Source organism: Anastrepha obliqua, chromosome 1 (assembly GCF_027943255.1).
Source record: "Anastrepha obliqua isolate idAnaObli1 chromosome 1, idAnaObli1_1.0, whole genome shotgun sequence".
NCBI lineage: Eukaryota > Metazoa > Arthropoda > Insecta > Diptera > Tephritidae > Anastrepha > Anastrepha obliqua.
In genome coordinates this window covers 80,446,322-80,452,321 of record NC_072892.1, presented here as the reverse complement: position 1 = coordinate 80,452,321, position 6,000 = coordinate 80,446,322, and positions in this window count along the sequence as shown.

The following is a 6,000-nucleotide window of genomic DNA, read 5'->3' as shown; positions in this document are numbered from 1 at the left end:
GACGATGTAGAAGCATGATCGAGCAGCCCGCATGACTTTCTTTTCTTTGGATGCGATGAAGAAAACCCTTGCTTTTTTGACACTGGAGCAGTTGTTCACAGGCGAAAAAACGACGTTCAACATCCTTTGGTTTTAACTCATAAGGAACCCAAGTCCCCTGTTTCTGAATCATTCCCAAAGCATGCAATCGCTTGGAAATCGATTGGCGGGTAACTCCTATTACTGAACCAAGCTCTTCTTGCATTTGACACGGATCCTCATTCAGCTATGCCTCCAATTCAGCGTCTTCGAAGTTTTTTGGCATTAAAATCACCGTATTTTAAGTGACAGAACCAATCTCCGCCCGTTGTTTCACTTAAAGCAGCATCTCCATAAACTTTTTGTAGCTCTCAATGCGCTTCAGCCGCCGTTTTTTTTTCGAATGAAAGAGGAGAATCGACACTTCCCGCAAATGACGATTATTCGTCAGAGATTTTCACAAAACCAAAAGTATATGATACCAGAACAAAATCACTAATATGTCGAAGCAGTTTGTTTACCATATGTGTAATCTTGGTTTATGACAATTTCTTTGACAAACAGCGGGAACTTAGTTACGCACGTATTATATGTATGTATAATTGGCGCGTACGCCCTAACAATTCATAACATATACAAGTAAATACCTCTTGCTATGCTAATACTAAGAAAATTATTCTAACTGTGGTGATTTTAGTTTCTTGCGGTATGTTCATTGCTTGGGACGGTGGTGTCGTAATTCAACGGACCCTCGTATATTTTTATCAACTAATGTTCCCCCGTCTTGCTGGAAAACATCTGAAAGAATGCAGAATAGACGTGGGTGTAAAAATATACACTGGATTGTATAATCTGCATACATATTTATTAAATCATCATCGTCATTCCTTGATCTCTGTTGCGGATATTCTTTTTGTATGGTTCCTGGTTTTAGTTTTCACTTGCCACCAAGTTAGGATATTGAATTCTTTATGCAGTGCCGCCAAGTTTCTCTAGGTCTGCCAGTCCAGTGCTTGTTTGCTGATGTCAATGCCGCCTTTGGGCAAAGTATGGCCAATCCACCTCCATTTGCGTTCTCCGATTTCTTTTGCAATAGGTTTTTGATAGCTGATCCCGCTAACTAAATTCAAGATGACAGTCATATTGCGGAGATGGGATCCTTAGGCTAACAACCTACGGTCCCCGAAAAAAAAATTGTTATAGATTCCAAACAAAAAAAAAATTACCAATTGTTATTAAATGTCCACCATATAATAATCTGGTATGAGGGAAAACTGCTTTAAGACTTCTTTGTTGCCTTGACCAACCTAAATGAAAAAAATACATAAACTCGTCGGTGTAAAGCTGACGCAACACGTCGTTGATATCATCATTTGACCCTTTGAAGTCCAATAATATTTTTTTAAAGTTGTATATGAAAAAGTAGCAAAATATAAAACAAGGGAAATAAGTAGTTACATATAATATATAATATAATAATTGGTACACTCATCATATATTAGTTTCGAGATATATCGAGATAATCCGAGATATTCCTTTGTTCCACTTCGTATTATTTGATGTTATGGAGGACAGTTTATCAATGAAATATGGCTGCACATGCAGTGCGCTCATGACTGATGTATGATTTGAAGCAGGTCGGCAAAAGTTTCAACGGTAATGAGGCTTCCATTAATGTTTTGTACGCTTAAATAATTAGGCCGTAATATTCTTCTGTATTTACAATTTTAATTGCACCTAATTTGCTACTAGTACAATATGAGTGTATTTTTTTTATGATCAAAATTAAATGCTGCATATAGTTTTTGAGTTCATAAGATGAAAATAGACATCATAAATGTTTTTTAATAAAGCAAAGAATTCTTGTAAAATTTCTTCCGCTACTTTGGGAGATATTAATCGTACGATTGTAACAGTAGAAAAATATAGAACAGTTTAGTTAACTTTTAGTTGTTTATTTCGCTTAAGTCTGTACATATCGGCCAAATTCTTTGGGAACTTATTTCGAAACATAATTAATGAAGGGTCCTTCAAAAGTGTCACAGAAATTTCAGGAATTGGTTCTTTGAACACGATGCTGGGTTTTTTCGTAAAATCGTCTTTAGTGATGAAGCCTAACCCTCGAGTAATTGCAGAAAACCATTACATCCACTGGGGCTGGTGATATAATTGGCCCATTTTTCTTCGCAGATACACATGAAAGAGCTGCTACTTTCAGTTGACATCACTACAGACCACTAATTGAAAATTTTTCTTGGCCTGCCCTTGAAGGAATATACGACCTTCTGTTTTAACAGAATGTAGTCACAAGTCATACAACACGGGAAAACATTGCATTACAATGTTTTGAATGAAGTTACAAAATTTTCGTAACTTTCGGAATTCACGAGATAAACGCAAAAAAAACCGGTTGCACCCTTATTTCTAAGATGGCGGCCGCGGGACACAGCCCCCGACCCCGAAAACTCAAATTTAAGTTCACAGTGATGGGTTTTACATAATAAAACCATAAACTCGCATACTCCTAAAATTACTTACTTGGCTATTTTTTTGGTATTTTTTTACTGGACTAATATACAATTTCGCGCAATTTTCAAACAAAAAGAACAAATCTATATGTAAAGATGCATACAAATCATATGGACATATCAAATGTACGAATCTATTCCGTACGCAAGCAAATTTAAGCCATGATGGAAAGAATATTGAGATGGTGCCTATCGTGGCCCCGTTACTTTGCTCTCAGCGAATTTGACAACGAGTTATGTAAGTGATTTTAGCACCAGTGTGACCAGATTACCATTTTCGTAACTTGATTAGCATTTTTTTTTGTTATTAGGCTGGGAGTTTTAGTTCTTTCTTCATGACATTTTTCTAGCCTGTTTTAATTAAAATGTAACGTTTATAATTTTGTAAAACATACATTTTTTCATAATTAGTTAAATAATTCACTCAGTTTTATTTCGCATTACTTTTTTTTAACATCTGGTGGCATTGCCCGCGATTGCAGGTGTTGTTGGTGTTTTTCTGCTCTCGGCAGTCAAATCTCTCTCTCGCTACTGCAGTGTTGCCTAGCTTTGGATATAAATACGCACTAAAATGCCCATTTAAGGAAAATAAACATCAAATCTTTATTGAATTACTTAAAGAACTTTGTATGCGTGGCAAATTGTGCGTTTTTTTAAATAAATGTGTTATGGTTATGTATAATTTAATTTATTAGTTTTTTTTTGTTAAGCGAAACTCTTTTGTTAAGGGAACGACTTTTTTTTGCTATATTTGAGGTTATGTAACTAGATAAGGTACTCTTTTTATAAAATGTCATTAAGGTTTCTTTAGTATTTTCTGGTATTTTGTTGCTTATTTTTACTATGAACGCATCTCTCAATGCCCTATGTCCCACTAAGAATTGATGACCGGAAGAAACGATTACACCTCTATGGTTTTAATTCGCATTCAGTAAGTTCAAACGCTTTTTAAAATGTGTAAAAAGGTTTTCAATCTTAAGAAGAGTTGAGGGAAGAAGATTTAATATTTTTGCATAACCTTAAAAGGAGCAAAAAATTAAACTCACACTTTCAAAATATCAAATTGTATAAGAACCAACAAATTTTCATTAGCACTAAAATCTTCTCGGAGTGGCCTTTTTTGACCTTCTTTTGTTTAATAATACAGTTTTGTTTTAACTTACAGTTTCGGTAGCTTTAAATTAAAAAAAAAGAAACAAACACCAAACTTAAAAATTTTCGCATTTTCGCTATAAAAAAGCACTCAATTTATTGCGAAGAGCAAATGGTTGGCAATACTGCACAACTCGGAAAAACGTGACGTCACGCACTCTTGATGGGCGCAATCTTCTTTCTATCATTCTTGAATGTAAGCTAATGTACCTTGTTCCTACTGCAAGCGGCACAATCGGCCCCCGCGTTCGGCAACGTTCGATATCTGGCTCTCTCCTACTTGAGTGAGCATATATGTATATGTATGTATATGCGCATATGTATATAAATTCACATATTTGTATTTGCATATGCCTTCTTCCTGTGAGCATGGTAATGAACCATTTCTCTGTTGAGAATAGAACGATGATAGGAAAAGTAGAAAATGGAAGGGGGTGTTTCGAGTGTAATGTGTCTTGAAGAAGGCAAATCGATGATGTTGCCTCTTAGTGTTGTTGACTTATTAACGTCTGATGCACAATCGAAATTGAACATATCTTTCATGAATTTTCATTTATTGTTTTGTCATTTTTCACCTTTGTGTAAATGTAACTTGATCAATTCCATTGTGATTCCATTTACCTCCTTCTCTATATCCATAAAAAATATCTATCAAACAAAGAAAATTAAAGTTTTCTTTTGAAAAATGCAACCATTCATTAGTATTTTCTTATGACGTTGTCATGTTAAACTATCGTCAGTAAACCGACTTTACAGCCAACCTCCTTTTTTTACCCGATTGCCTTTGTTATGGTGTTGAAACAGAATCCAAAAAATCGAATTCAAATCAATTAGCTAGGCTAGTCACTATTTCGTCTTAGATGGCAGAAGAAGAAAGGATTTTGTAAGGAGTGAAGGTGTGTTGGAGATTGTTGCGTTGGATCTTATTTTAAAATTAAGGTAAGATTTGTGCTAATGAAAACAATTAGTATTCTAACTAAACTAAAAATAAACCCTTTTTTCAATAAACATATGGTGCTGAATATATCGAAGCTTTAAAGTCGTAGGTGTTTAGACTCATTTATACTGGCTGGAGATTAGAATTTTACATTTCCTGTTTTGGAGTTTCGGGAGTGATCGGAATATTTCATAATATTTTTTATTTATTTGCAAAATACAGCCTTGGCTAAAAGTATTAAGCACCCAACTAATATGCAAGTGATTTCAAATGTGGCTACCATAGGGATCCCGGTTTTGCATTTCACTAGTGTGTTTCATTACAACAATAAATTGTATTATGGGAAAAGTCATGGCACACTTGATGCGTAAAGTCTAGAAAGTTGCAATTTCAAAGGTGTGCTAAAAATATTTTAGCATTTTAAATTTGGTAGCCAATGTGTGAATAATCTTTAGTGCAAAATTATGAAGAAAATATAAATAATTTCTTTTTATCCAAATTTTTTGTAAATAGTCAACTTTGTTATAACAAAAAGGAGTGAGATTCCAAGTTTTAAGTGAGGGAGGAAAATCTCAGGTTTAGCTTGCCAATTTGGTGGGATGATTGCGGTGCGCAGTTGAATGTGCTATTAAGCGATTTGCGGAGACAAAATCCCACCATAAAAAATCACTAATGTAGGGGAAGACCAAAACCTTATGCGCGAGTATCTCACGGATCGTAAAAAATTCTCTTCTGGAAAATTCCGTTAGTGCTCGAACAGCTAGAAGAAGGGAGGCTTGGTTTGCATCATTTTAATATACCAACAACAATAATCCAGTTTGGAGAAAATAACAGAAATGTGATAAAAATATTTTTTTTCCTTTCCCACAAGTATTTGGAACATGTGGTGTGACGTTCGTGGGGCGAGGAATACCATCCAGGTTGCGTGGTACCCACTGTTTGGCATGGGGAAGGAGGCATTATGATTTGGGACTGTGTGGCTGCTGATGGTGTCGGCGAAATGTTCATTTGCGAGTGTCGCATGGACCGCGAAAAGCATAAAAATGAATTAGACACTGTACTTTTACCTTCGTTACAAGACAATGCTCCTTGTCACAAATCAGCGACTACAATGCGTTGGCTTAGAGATAATACCATTGTTTTGTTAGATTGGCCCACAGCCTCCAGATCTAAACCCCATATAGCACATGTGGGCTATTTTAAATCGTAAGATACAGGAGCACAGCATTAAATCAAAAACAGGCCTGAAAATTGCTTTAATTCACGATAGGAGCACCATAAGTACCGGCGAATGCGAAACTTGTACGCAGCATGCCCCAGAGATGCTGCTGTTATCAAAACAAAAGGCGGAAGTACTAAATATTT